General features: G+C 45.8%; 1 long non-coding RNA gene across 2 annotated transcripts; it reads right to left on the minus strand.

The window, feature by feature from the left end:
• Nucleotides 1-4001: 4001 nt before the first annotated feature.
• LOC106000442 lies at nt 4002-7423 on the minus strand. Of its 2 annotated transcripts, none has more exons than XR_001175791.1 (3): nt 7332-7423; nt 5567-5637; nt 4002-4034 (listed from the first exon to the last, which is right to left on the minus strand). It is a non-coding gene; the product is annotated as an uncharacterized LOC106000442 (long non-coding RNA). The 2 variants fall into 2 exon arrangements; XR_001175790.1 differs by lacking the exon at nt 4002-4034 and adding an exon at nt 5292-5416.
• Between the last annotated feature and the right edge of the window lie 7458 nt (nt 7424-14881).

The raw sequence follows: 14881 nt of genomic DNA on the forward strand, positions 1-14881 counted from the left end.
CAGTTAGACTTTGAGTAATGCCTGTCTGGGGCAGGTCCCAGTTCCTGGTTGCTTTCTTCAGGTTGTGTCCCCCCTCTTAGAATTCTTTGTAATGCTGGCTTAATGTTTATGTATTCATGTAGTTTCTCTTTGCTATTAAAAATTTTCAGTTCTCCATCGAATGTGAATTCTAGCTTTGCTGGGTTGGCTGTTATTGGCTCTCAGGGCTCATAAGGTGCTTTCCCAGGCCTTTCTTGCATTCATTGTTTGTGTGGAGAGATCTGCAGTGATTCTAATTTTTTTCCATTGTAGTATAGCTCCTTCTTCATTTTTGCTGCATGCAAGATTTCCTTATTATTCAGATCTATCATTTTTACTATAATGTGTCTAGAAGTGTTTCTCCTGGGATCTTGCTTGTTGGGTGTTCTATAGGCTTCTGTTATGTAGGTAAGATGTTCTTTTTTGAGGTGGGGAAAATTTTCACCAATTATCTTGTTGAATAGGTGTTGCATTCCCTTGCTCTGAAATTCCTCAGCTTCGTCCACTCCAATTATACGAAGGTTAAATTTCTTGGCATTATCTGCTTGCTCTTGACTTTCCCTTTGGTTTAATTTGAGTGATTTTTCCATATCTGTCACTTTTTGGTCCAGTTGGTGTATTCTGTCTTCTGTATCTGACACTGTAACTTCCATTTCATTCACTGTGTTGACCATGGCTTCTATTGTGGTTTGCATGGAGGAAATGGATCCCTTTATGGATTCAATATTGGTTCTCAAAGTACTGATCTCAGGTGAGATCAGTATGCATTACCTCTAATTTGGCATTTATATCACTTCTTACTGAGGTTTGTGCATCTTCTATTTTTGCATGCATCTCTTGTTTGATATCCTGTTTCTCTTTTGATAGTTCATCCTTGTGCTCTTTCAACTTCTGATCTATTTCTCACTTTCTTTCTTTTTTTTTTTTTTTTTCCAGTAGTGGGGCCTGAACTCTGGGCCTGGGCACTGTCCCTCAGCTCTTCAGCTCAAGGCTAGCGCTCTACCACTTGAGCCACAGTGCCACTTCCGGCTTTTTTCATTTTGCTTATGTGGTGCTGAGGAATCGAACCCAGGGCCTCATGCATTCAAGGCAAGCACTCTACCACTGAGCCACCTTCCCAGCCCCCTCACTTTATTTCTTGAGTCATTGCCTCCAGCATCCCTTGGATGTAGCTTTTGTCTTCCATTCCTGCTTTGCTCCCACTGAGGCTCTCCCCTGCGTGGCTGCTGGCTATTGAGGATAGCTTGCTGTCCTGGGTGGTGGTAAACCTTGTAATTTTTCTCTGTGATTTTCGCATAGGGTTTCAGGAGACTAATCTGCAATTTTGTTTTGGTGTGTCTGTCTTTGCTTGGTTGCTGATTCTGTATTGGTAGAGAGAGTCTGTGCCTGATCTGGGTTCTGTTGGGAGCCTACTTCCAGCTGTTGGTCTGACCTACTTAGGATTCTCGGCTCTCTGCTGTAGATCGCTGGCAATTCCCACCTTTGGAAGGGTTGAGCAGCCTAGACTGCTTGTGTTTGCTCCTAGAGGTGATCTTGGGAAGATCAGATGCTCTGGATGCACTCTCCCAGTTGCTGGAGTCTGCTATGGGCTCTTGATGTGTTTTTGTATGTTTGTTTGTTTTGGGCTGGTTGTGGGCTTGAACTCTAGGTTTGGGTGCTGTCCCTCAGCTCTTCAGCTCAAGGCTGGCACCTTACCATTTGAGCCACAGCACCACTTCTGACCCTTTTTGCTTTTGTGATGCTGAGGAATCAGATCCAGGGCCTCATGCATCCAAGACTATCACTCTACTGTTGAGCTGCCTTATCAGCCTGAGCTCCTACTTACTCTCAGGTGCTGGCGGCCTGTGTTGCCCAATTCCCAGCCTAGCATATATGTGTGGGGTTTTGGTGGGGTTTGGGCTTCTCTTGTCCTGAGCCTCCAGGTCTTTTGTTGTCACAGGTGTGCTTCCCAGGGGGTGCAGTTCCCTGTTTTTCTCCCCTCTGCTGAGGCATATGCTCAGCTTTTGACTTCAGTTGGGAGGAGTTGGTTGTGTTGTTCACGTACTGGATCCCCAGGCCTGGTTCCAGCCCCCGCCTGGAGTGCACTCGTTGGGTCTGTGCTGCTGTGTATACAATCTAGGTTATGCAGCCTGGGGTACACAGTTCAAATTTCTTCTACTGTTGGTTGTCTTGACCCAGGGGCGCTATTCCTGGCCTGGGCATTTAAGCTCCCTTCCAGGGGTGCTCTTGCTCTAGCCTGGCCAGCGGAGTGTGCTCCACGGGCTGGTGGAGCTCTCGAACAGTTCCCAGTTTTAGTGAGTCCTGTTGTGCGGGTGTTGGGGTAGGGAGTCTGGGTCAGGGTCTGGGGATTCCTTCCAGCTCTGGTCTCCCTTGAGGGATACACTGTCCCCTGTGGGGTACTCACCCTGGAACTAGTTGTTTCTGTGTGGTGTAGGTCGTCAGTTGCTGTTGCAATCCGAGTTCAGTTGGGGTGGTTGCTGGCTGGGCTGGGCAGTGGTGGCTCTGTGTGATTCTTTTCTGTCTCTGCCTCTATTGAAGCTGTCGGTTCCATGTCGCGACCGCCTCGACCCGCAAGGATGATGCGACAACAGGTCCTTCTTTCAGACGGTTTATTCAGGACCTTGTTTACAGCTTCTTTTCTCCTACTTCTCTCCTGCCCGCTTCCTTCTTCTTCTTGTTTCTCCTCGTTTCTCCTTCCCATCAGCCCCCGCGCTCCGGTTATAAGCCTCCTGAATGGCCAATCCTGAAGTGCCACGTGGCATATACTGATAGGTCTGCAAACACAGAAGCAAACTAGGAGCCAAGTCATAGCCATATAAGGAGTTGTTTTTTACAGAGAGCACTCGTACTGGGAAGACGGAAGGCGGGAGCCCGCGCCATCTTAGGTCACAGCCGCACCACGCGGCCCCGCCATTTTAGCTACAATGTTGCTTTTGCAGCCGTCTTTGGTCGCGGCTCCCGCAGCTCTCCACAGTTCCACAGTGTCCACGCTCAGGTGGCTTCTGCACAGGTGATCTGCAGGCAGCCCCCTGTGTCTCTGGGACCCGGCGGCCCTGCCGGGTTGTTGCGATCTACGGATCTGACACCAGTACCTCAAGTGGCTTCTGTGCGGGTCATCTGTAGGCAGTCCCCTGTGCCTCTGGGACCGGGCACCCCCCCCGCCGGGTCGTCACAATCAGCGGTTCTGACACTGGTACCTCAGGTGGCTTCTGCGCAGGTTGTCTGCAGACAGCTCCCTTTGTTGTGCTGCTGGTGCTAGGTGGCTTTGGTGGGATGGAGCCTCTCTGCTCGGATGGAGAGTGAGAGGTGGGGGTTCAATCTTCTTGGAGACTCCCAGCTGGTAGGTTTCTCTGTTTGTCGTGATTAGCAGGTCTGCAAACCGGTACCTCAGGCGGCCTCTGTGCGTGACCTGCAGGTGGCCTCCTGTGTCTCTGGGGCTCCAGCAGCCCCCGCCGGTCTGGCTGGCTGTGGCTTGGCGTGCTGCCGCGCGGCCAGTGAAGATTGGGGGAGGGGTCTTCGCTCTTCTCTGTTCTGAAATTCTTCTTTTCCTCTCTTTCTTTTTTGTTATTTCCCACCTCCTGTTTTTCTCTGAGTGTTCATCTTTTTGTTGTTGTCGGTCTCTTGGGGAGATTAAGCATTGGAACTCGAACTCTCTTTTTGATTGGGGAGAGCTGTGGCGTTTCCCTACTGCCCCGTCGCCATCTTGGTCCCCCCTCTCTGCTTTTTTAAAATATATATTTTATTGTTGTAAAGATACTATACAAAGGGCTTACAGTCATATGAGCAAGGCAATGAGTACATTTCCTATCCAGTATTGTTACCCCCCTCCTTTGTTTTTCTCCTACCATCCCTTCCCTCCCCACCTCCCCAAATCCACCCTTCCCCCCAAGTTGTAAAGTTTGTTTTCAACATCGTATCTTGTACACCTCATTGTTACAATGGGTCAATCTGTATCCTTATTTAAGCATTTTGTTGTTTCCTTTCTTCCCAAAAGTGTATATACAAGATGCAGGGCACTGGAATCAAATACAGTGAAAACAGGTTATACTATGGGGGAAGAACAAACAAAAGAAACAAAAAAACATCACATAGTACATTATAAGTACATTAAAAACAACAGCAACAAAGATAAAACCTCTTGTGTCCCTAACTTGGTGTTCATTTCACTTAGCATTATCTTATATGGTCATATGTACATAACTTGTCCTAGACATATACTCGTTATTACAGATAAGGGAAACCATGGAACTTAAGTTTCTTTGAGCCTGGATTACTTCACTTAATGTAATTTTTTCCAAGTCTTTCCATTTCCCAACAAATGGGGCAGTGTCATTCTTTCTGATGGAAGTATAGAATTCCATTACACACACACACACACACACACACACACACACACATATAAATACCACATTTTCTTGATCCATTCATCTACTGAGGGGCATCTGGGTTGGTTCCATATCTTAGCTATAGTTGTGCTAGTAGCTTCAATTGAAGAAAGATAGCCTCTTCAGTAAGTGTTGCTAGCAAAATTGGTTAAACACCTGTAGAAAACTAAGCTAGATCCTTATATATCACCCTGCACCATAATCAAATCCTAATGGATCAAAGACCTGGAAGTAAAAGCACACACTCTGAAACCATTATAGGAAGGAGCAGAAGAAACTCTGGGTGGCTCCTTGGCACAGGCAGAAATTTCCTTGGTAAAAACCCAGAAACACAACAAATCAAAGAAAGGTTGAACAAATGGGATTGAATGAAATTCAAGACATTTTCTTTCTTTTAGCTTCTCCTGAAAAAAAAATCTGAGGCATTTTCATATGCTGAGGAATTACAGTGTAGTACAGTTAGTACAAGCTTCAAAGTCAGAACTAGACTCAAATCTCAAACCTGTACCAGCTACACAATTCTGGGTAAGTTACTTAGCTTTTCTGAGTTTTTGTGTCTAATTGAAAAGTTGATATAGTAATATGAAACTCAAAACGTAGTTATGAAAGTTAAATGAGACCACGTATACAATGTTCACTAAAAAAAGCAGCCATTATCATTAGTACAGGGAAGCCATGGAATGACGTATAATAATAAGGGACTAATAAGTACTACTTCTTTTTCTGTACTTCCCTTTCTCCCCACCCTCATATTCTGATACAAGAGAGTAGGCTTGGCTTTATCAGGCACCTTGTCTTGATTACTACCCTCCTTGCTTCCTGATGGCTAGTATCTTCTGCAAGGTGACTAGGTGTCTCTTTTTAAACACATTTTCTCAGTTCCTCCTCCTGGATTTCTCTGGGCTGAGTCCTGTGGTTGGAATGGTCCAGGAATATGTTGCTTCCTCCATTTTCAGGATTTAATTTACTCATAGTTTCAATGTACAGGGAACCAAAATGTTGCAAATTTCCTTCTGCAAAGAGCAGAAGGTACAACTACTGCAGGCAGATGCTTTCTATGTGGGGGTGAGGAGGGATCACTACAAAGAAAATTCTAGTGATAAAGGGATCCTTGATCTATGGTAATATGTGACCATGCTAGACAGTAATTCACACACATATACCTCTTACTGAAGCAAGCAAAATAAAGATTTCTTGTAACTTGTCCAGTTGTAGCTCTCTTCAATCCCCATCACTGCCACAGAAAATGTAACGTATTTATTAAAAACTCAGTTATTTTTTAATATATTTTTATTGTGAAAATACTGTACAGAGGGGTTACAATTACATGGGTAAGATAATGAGCACATTTCTTATCAAGCATTGTAGCCTCCTGCCTTGTTTCCCCTTCCTATCCCTTCGTATCCTCCCCCCCAACCCCGTCCCCCCCCACCAAAGTTGTAAAGTTCGTTTTTCAACATAACGACTTGTACATCTCATTGTTGCAATGGGTCCTCCTGTATCCCTGTTTTAACAATTTGTTTTTTCCCTTCCCCTCCACATATACCAACATCATATATAGTGAAAGCAGGGGTTGTACCATGGGGGAGGGACATACAAGGCAACAAAGACATAATCTTATAAATATGTTAGAAACAATCACATGAAAGATCTCTCTCTCTTTCTTTTTTGTCAGTTATGGGGCTTGAGCTCTAGGCCTGGGAGCTGTCCCTGAACAATTCAGCTTAAGGCTCATGCTGTACTACTTGAAGCTCAGTTATTTTTAATGTTTCTCCAAAGTTAGCCTGGATCACTCACCTATTTCCTCTTTCCTCTGATCTGGTGTTTTCATTGATTTTAGACTCACCTATACTTACTTGGCCTCAGGCTGGTAAACTTCCTAAGGGAATGTCTTTGATAAGCTGCGTTAGATGGTATTGGTGAAAAGCCCACTCTTGCTGGGGGCATGGAGCTCCTCTCAGCTCCTGAAAACCATGACTGTTTCCCCAGAACCCTCTGGTATTTCCTGCTGTTCTCTTTTTTGGGGGGGGTCCGGTCATGGGGTCTGAACTCTGGGCCTGTCCCTCAGCTTTTCAGCTCAAGGCAAGCACTTTACCATTTGAGCCAGAGAGCCACTTCCAGCTTTTTTCTGCTTATGTGGTGCTGAGGAATCGAACCCAGGGTCTTATGCATGTGAGGCAAGCACTCTACCACTGAGCCAACTTCCCAGCCCCTTTCCTGCTATTCTTGACTCTGAGGCTGATGGTATTTAACTTTCCCTCACTCTAGACCATTCTGTCCTCTGTGTGTAGAAGACCACTGAGCCTCAAAGGATCACAGCATTGGAGCCAGCACAGGAGGCACTTCTTAGAGATCTTTATGGCTGATGCTGATCATGAACAGAAACCTTTAGGAAGTGGCATGGCCCCTCAGCAGAGGCAGACATCTAATAGGAGCCCCTGGCAGCTTGGAAGTTGCAAACAAATCTTTTTGATCTTATCTCCTAAAAGGCAGAGTATAACTATAAGTAATAGTTATCAGGTGCTTGATAAATGCTCAACTCTGTTCTAATCACTATGCATTGAATCTGTAATCCCTGTTTTATAGACAAGGTAACTGAATCACTGAAAGGTTGTAGGGCATGGGACAAAGTTTTAAACCTAAATAATATGTCTCTAGGCCCTATACTTTTTTTTTGGAGGGGGTCCAGTCGTGGGTCCTGAACTCTGGGCCTGGCTGCTGTACCTCAGCTCTTCAGCTCAAGGCTAGTGCTCTACCACTTGAGCCATAGCACCACTTCTGGCTTTTTTTTCCTGCTTATTTGGTTCTGAGGAATTGAACCCAGGGCCTCATGCATGCAAGGCAAGAGCTCTACCACTGAGCCACCTTTGCAGCCCCTAGGTTCTACATTTTTAACCACCATTCATGCTTCTTACACAGCATACCTACATGTAAAAAAAAAGTGCATATTGTGCCTTCCACCTCCTTAGTTCTTCATTCAGATGGTTTTCATTGGCCGGAGGCTTCATCCACCATATAGAAAATCCCAGTAATTTATTCCTTGAGTAAAATAGAGACTATTCTAGAGACTAGTCTCATTCGATCCAACACTGCCAAACTGCCAGTCTTGCTGATTAGATTCCTTACAAGTTCTCAGAACAATGATGGTAGCTGAAGAACATGATGAACAAAGGGAGCTCACATCCTAATGAGACATTCAGGATGTGGAGGGTGTTAGGTTTTTTAAAAAGAGGTAGCCAAGTAAGAACAGCACCACACATGTAGTATTCAGGTGAGCGGTAGGTTTATTCATCGTTTTGGCTGGCACCAGGCCATCTTGGTTCTCCACGTGGTGGGGAAAGGCCTGGGAAAAAGAGCTGAGAAAGAGAGAGAGAAGAGCTAGAAAAGAACAGAGAGAGCAGAGAGCAGAGAGAGCTAGAAAAGAGCAGAGAGAGGGAGTCTGGGCCTAGGCTAGGCCTTATCTAGGGTATGGGTGGAGAAAGGTATGGCCACATCAAATTCAGATGTGACCTCTTCCAGGTGTCCCAGTTGCCTAGGTAATGCAGGTACTAGGTGGAGATTTTGCTTCGAGGAGGGTGGAGTCTGCTAGCCATCCAGGAGCGGACCTTACATTCCAGCCTTTTAATAATCATGAAATAGGGCGTGGATTCTCTCTGGCTACTTCCTGCTGACAAGGGGCGTTGACAATAGGGGTAAAAGGCTGCAATTTGGTCCCCTCCCAGAGAAGGCAGTGAGCAGCAGCTGTCCCTTGGTGGCGTGAATCCTTACATGAAGTCTGGAGAAGTCTCATGAGCATTGAGAGGCTGGAAAAAAAATACTAGAGAGCAAATAAATGGCAAGAGGAAGGACTTGGGCTAAAAATGTTGGTAGAAATGTCCCTAGCTACTTCTGACATCTGGTGACTAGGTAGAGAAGTCAGGTGACAAAGGCAAGAACATAAATTCCTGTTCAGTTAATAGGTAGACAGGTATAGACATTGGATGGGCAGGCTTCTTACTTCCACTGACTTCCTGGCTCTGGTTAATTTTGAAAGGGCAGGCACAAAGTAGCTGATGTGACATCATCTCCTCTTACTCCTGTCCATGTTCCCTTGTTCCCCAGACTGGCTGAGTCTAGGTGCTTGTTGCTGGGATGGCTTGTCCCAGTTGGTATTCAAGGAGGATTGAACTCAAGGCCTGGGCAATGTCCCTGAGCACTTCTGCTCAAGGCTAGTGTTCTACCACGTTGAGTTACAATAGCACTTCCAGTGTTTGGCTGGTTAGAGATAATAGTCTTGAGCCATGTTTCCAGCCTGGCTCTTTGCGGGTTAGTTGGGAGATGGAGTCTCCCGGGTTGGCTTTGAACTTCAATATTTGCCATAAAAACCCTTTATTATTTCCAATTAAAGCAACAGGGAGATCCAATAGAATAGAGCTTACCTGGTCCTTATCAAGAATTGATCAACAAATATTCTGCAATGACAAAACTTGTTAGATGTGATGAGAATTTTAGCACAGATTGGCCCAGAATTTTAGAGTCATGTAGTCAGTACCAGAATACACAACACAAAACAAAAAAGGCAAAACTCAAAACCTAAAATTTTTACAACAATGTTTAGTCAACTTTGCTAACAAAGCACATCAGATAGTTGGGCCTCAGTTACCAGGGCTTGTGAAAAGAACAACTTGTTAGCAAGGCACCTTAGAATAGATGGATGGAGTGGTAAGTTTGGTGGAAGGTTAAGGGTCAGATGGGGCAAACCCTTAACAACCATGTGGCCAAGATGGCGAATTCAAGATGGCAAATTTCTGAAAAAAAATGCAAAGAAACCCTGAACAAATAGATCAAGCCTACATTGGCTAGCCTTTGAGAGGGAACCTAGAGGGGGGCCCCCCAGGACCCAGCCTACATCACACTCTTCAGGGCACAAGCCAAAAAGTTGTAAAAAAAAAGATAGAAAATTGGACATGAATGGCAGAGAGAGAGAGCAAAGAGAGCAGTAGCAAAAACTGCACATCTGAGAATGGCATAAAATTAGGCTCTCTGGCTTTCCAGGGAGCGCAGGAGGCATTTCAAAGGGGTTTCACGGCTCAGGCGTGATTTGCAGCACCCCATTAAATGAGTAGGAGAGTCAGTCCGGTGAGTGAAGGAGAGCTGACCAGGCAGAAGCGGCGTCCCAACTTCCCCCAGAGCCCTCTGGAGAGAAATGGCCAAGCCCCCAAAGCCAAGTGTCCTCGGCTTCAGAGGTGACCAGCCTTTCAGCTAAAGGCCATAGGTGCTCTCTGGCATGGCACCACCTCTGGACAGAGACTGAGCAACAGAGAGCTGTAGAGAGTAGTTTCACTCACCAGAGTAGAGAAGTGGTGTGGACGTGGATGTGAAGGCAGCAATGGTATCGATGTGCTGTGTCCGCAGCACACAGATGGGTTCGCAAAAGGCCATTGGAACTGTGGATATTCCTCAGAGCAAAAAGCGAAAAACAAACAAAAAAAGAGGAAAAAAAACAGAGAGGAATCCCAGCTATCCTGACTTTAAGCCCTTTATCCGAGTCACAGCACCATTTATTTTAGGTTTTTAAAAAGAGGTGGCCGAGTAAAAACAGCACCACACACGTGGTATTCAGGTAAGGGATAGGTTTATTCATCGTTCTGGCTGGCACCAGGCCATCTTGGTCCTACACGTGGTGGGGAAAGGCCTGGGAAAGAGAGCTGGGAAAGAGAGAGAGCTGGGAAAGAAAGAAAAGCTAGAAAAGAACAGAGAGAGAGAGAGAGAGGAGAGAGCAGAGAGCAGAGATCTCGCTAGAGAGAGCTAGAAAAGAGCAGAGAGAGGGCATCTGGGCCTGGGCTAGGCCTTATCTAGGGTATGGGTGGAGAAAGGTATGGTCACATCAAATTCAGATGTGACCTCTTCCAGCTGTCCCAGTGGCCTAGGTAATGCAGGTACTAGGTGGAGATTTTGCTTCAGGAGGGTGGAGTCTGCTAGCCATCCAGGAGTGGACCTTACAGAGGCCATTTAAGGATTTCTAATCTGGTGCCTGTTAGGTTTTTAAAAAGAGGTAGCTGAGTAAGAACTGCACCAGCACGCACATGGTATTCAGGTAAGGGGGTAGGTTTATTCAGTAGACCTGCTGGGACCAGGCAAGGTTGGCACTCCATGTGGCTGGGAAAGGCCTGGGAATGAGAGAGAGCTGGGAAAGAGGAAAGAGAGAAGAAAGAGCTAGAAAAGAGCAGAGAGAGGGGTAAGAACAGTAGCACTCACGTGGTATTCAGGTAAGGGGTAGGTTTATTCAGTAGACCTGCTGGGACCAGGCAAGGTTGGCACTTCACGTGGCTGGGAAAGGAAAGAGGAAAGAAAGGAAAGAGAGAGAAAAGAGCTAGAAAAGAGAGAGAGCAGAGAGCTAGAAATGAACAGAGAGAGAGAGCAGAGAGAGCTAGAAAAGAGCAAGAGAGACAGAGGAACAGAGAGAGAATCTGGGCCTGGGCTAGCCCTTATCTAGGGTATGGGCAGAGAAAGGTGTGGCCACATCAAATTCAGATGTGACCTCAGCGGATGCAGATGTGACCTCTTCCAGGTGTCCCAGTTGCCTAGGTAGCTCAGGTACTGGGTGGAGATTTTGCTGTGAGGAGGGTGGAGTCTGCTTGCCATCCAGGGGCGGACCTTACAGTGCCCTCATTTCACTTTCAGTGTGCTCTAGCTGGGCATCTCCTCCAATTGACATCCAGGGGCAGATGTAAATACCAAATTTTTTTTTTTTTGGGTCCGGTCGTGGAGCCTGAACTCTGGGCCTGGGCGTTGTCCCTCAGCTCTTCAGCTCAGCTCAAGGCTAGCACTCTACCACTTGAGCCACAGCACCACTTCCGGCTTTTGTTTTCTTTTTGCTTATGTGGTGCTGAGGAATCGAACCCAGGGCCTCAGGCATGCAAGGCAAGCGCTCTACCACTGAGTCACCTTCCCAGCCCTAAATACCAAAATTTTATGGCCTGAATGTGTTCCTCCACATTTGTGTTGGAAACTTAATCCCCAAAGTAACAGTGTTTTAGGAGGTGTTCAAGTCATGACAGTTCAATCCTCATGAGTGGATTAATGCCACAATGAAAAGGGCTTTTGAGAATGGATTTATGCTCTCTTGCCCTTCTGTCTTCTGCCATGTAAAAATAAAATGTTCTTTCTTTATAGAGGATGCAGCAACAAGGTGTCATCTCACAACCAGAGCTGAACCTTCACCTGAACCTGGAAATCCCAGTATCTCTTCTAATTGTTGAATTTCTTCTTGATCTTCATTGGCTACATCAGAGTTGTTGGGTTTGAGGTATTCTTCCTCACTCTTGTTTGTTAACCCCATTTCTTCTATAGCAGACTGATCATGGATCATTTTGCCTTCACCTCCATAGTGCTGAGATTACCATGTTTGCCATTCTGCCCCACAAGGATTTTCATCAGCACCAGTTTCAGGGTCATTCACCAAGTGTAACACCCCCATGCATACACACTTCAAAACCTCTATTGCACCTTTTTTTTTCCTGACCCCCAAGTTGCCAGTCTTCTGCGTTTTAGCAAGAATGGAGAAGAGACAGAGGCTGACTACTGGCAGCCTTTGTGATTTTTCTTTTTTTTTTCTTTGTGATTTTTCTAACTTTTTGTCAGTGAATAGCAACTCAGATATTATACTCTGTTGCTCCGTCTCTGTCCAGATATGGCACCATGCCAGACAGCTCCTATGGCCTTTAGCCAAAAGGCTGGTCAACTCCAGAGCCAAGGATGCTTGGTTTGGGGGCCTTGTCCATTTCTTTCTAGGGTGTTCTGGGGGAAGTAAGGACACCACTTCTGCTTGGTCAGCTCTCCTTCACTCACCAGATTGACTTTCTTGCACTTTTAATGGGGTGATATGAGTCATACCTGAGCTGTGAAACCCCTTTGAAATGCTTCCTGCACTCCCTGGAAAACCAGAGCACCTAATTTTTATGCCATTCTCAGATTTAGACAGTTTTTGCCATTGCAATGGTAAATGGTCAGAGGTCTGTTTTCTTTCAGGCTCTGTTCTCTCTGCCAATCATGTCCAACTTTCCCTATCTCTCCTTTTCTCTTTTCTACAACTTTTTGGCTTGTGTCCTGAAGAGTGCGATGCAGGTTGGGTCCCGGGGACCCCCCTCTAGGTTCCTTCTCAAAGGCTAGCCACTCTAGGTTTGAAAATTGTCAGTTTCCATATATTCAGATTTTCTTTGCATGTTCTCTGTCTTGCTAAGCCCTTTACCTCTGCCTCACAGCCATCTAATGAAAGGTAACATTTTTTTCCCTTGTCTTATAGTTCAATCTCTGTCTTTCCTTGAAAGCACCCACACTATGTTAGAGAGTGCCCCTTCCTTTCTGCTTCTTTGTCTGCTTGTCTGCTTGCTTGCTTATTCAATAAAGCTCCAAGTTTTATTACCATCATGACTTGTTTAGAAGTTTGCCATATTGAGTTCGCCACATGGTGGGTTAAAGGTTTCCCCTTTTCTCACCCTTACCCTTCAACCAAGCTTACTACTCCTCAACCCATTTATTCTAATGTGCCTTTTACAAGTTGTTGTCTCTTTTCACAGGCCCTGGAAACTGAGGCCTGACTGTAAGGTATATTAAATAAGTAGGTTTCCTTAGGTAGCCGATGAAGAGAACACCATGGGCTATTCAGGCAGGAGAAAAGGTTTATTTACCAAATTGCTGCCCCTGCCATGCATGATGGAGAAGCATGGCTGAAAAGGAAAGGTGGGGGAATAATGGGGGGACCCACCTCTGGGTCAGGACTTACCTAGGCCCGGGACAGCAAGAGGTGTGGCCAGGTGGGGAAAGGTGTGGCCACACTGGATCTGGATGTGACCTCAGGGTCTGGGACCCTCCTAAGGTCAGATGGGAAGCATGTGACCAGAGGTGGTCTAGGACATGACCTAGCAGGAGGGGAAAGTGACTACTTCCAGGTCTGGCAGTTACCTAGGTAACAGATACTGAGTGGAAACTTATCCAAGAGGGAGAGAGGTGTCTCTGTTCAGACCTTACACTGACCACCTGATGTGCTTTGTTAGCAAGGTTGTTTAAATATTATTGTTAAAAATTTTGGGTTTTTGAGTTTTGCCTTGTTTGGTGTTGCCTATTCTAGAACTGACCACACGTTTCTAAAATATTGGGCAAAATAATACCATCTTACTGCTGGAATTCCAAGAGTCTAAGGCCGTTATTCATTTTTGTGTGCTGTAAAACTTAATGTGCACAGGGTGTGTGTGTGTATGTGTGCATGCACACCTATGTGTGTATGTCTTTGTCTGTGTAAACTTGTTATCTGGCATTGTAATCAAGTTAAATTGTCTGAGTTTCCTGAAGTTTCTTCAGTTTGGATTCATAGTTCAGTGCCAGCCAGTCTACATGTAGTCCAGATCCAGTCCATCTCTTCAAACCTGGAAGACAGGCCTCACTCCTGCCTAGATCATCCTGACTACCTCCACCATGGTAAAAGTAGGCTGTACTCCCCCTTAACTCCATCACATGCAGCTGATTCCTGGTGAAAGATTGCTTTGGATTTGCAAAAGCTAAGACTCTTGTGTGACATTCTTTCTGTAATATTAGATTTGGAATCTTACCCAGCCTGACCTGGAAAAGGCTGGCTATGTTATGCTAGTGAAACAAGTGTAGGCCAGGAGAGCCTCTTGTGAACCTTGGTTAATTTAAGCACTGTTAAGGTCACCAGAAATCAATACCATATCTGTGCTAAAACTCTCATCACATCTACCATGTTTTGTCATTGCAGAATATTTGTTGGTCAATTCTTGATAAGGAGCAGATAAACTCTACTTAAGTCTATTTGATCTCCTGTTGCTTTAATTGGCAATAATAGAGGGTTTTTGTGACAAAGATTGCAGTTCAAAGCCAGTCTGGGCATAAAAATCCTTGAGACTCCATCTCCCAACTAACCTGCAAAGAACCAGGCTGGAAGCTGGCTCAAGAGACTCTTATCTCTAATTAACCAGCCAAACGCTGGAAGTGGCATTATAATTCAAAGTGGTAGAGTGCTAGCCTTGAGCACTCTTGAGTCCTCAGGGACAGGGCCTACGCCTTGAGTTCAAACCTCTGTGAATACCAACTGGGATGAGCCATCCCAGCAATGAGCACCTAGACTCAGCCAGTCTGGGGAACAAGGAACCATGGAGAGGAGTAAGAGAGATGATGTCACATCAGCCACTTTGTGCCTGCCCTTTCAAAATTAACCAGAGCCAGGAGGTCAATAGAAGTAAGAAGCCTGCCCATCTAATGTCCATGCCTTTCTTTTTTTTTTCGGGGTCCGGTCGTGGGGCCTGACCTCTCAGCCTGGGCGCTGTCCCTCAGCTCTTCAGCTCAAGGCTAATGCTCTACCACCTGAGCCACAGCACCACTTCCAGCTTTTCTCTTTTTGCTTATGTGGTGCTGAGGAATCGAACCCAGGGCCTCAGGCATGCAAGGCAAGCACTCTACCACTGAGCCACCTTCCCAGCCCT

This window comes from Dipodomys ordii, unplaced genomic scaffold, assembly GCF_000151885.1.
Source record: "Dipodomys ordii isolate 6190 unplaced genomic scaffold, Dord_2.0 Scaffold218, whole genome shotgun sequence".
Taxonomy (NCBI): domain Eukaryota; kingdom Metazoa; phylum Chordata; class Mammalia; order Rodentia; family Heteromyidae; genus Dipodomys; species Dipodomys ordii.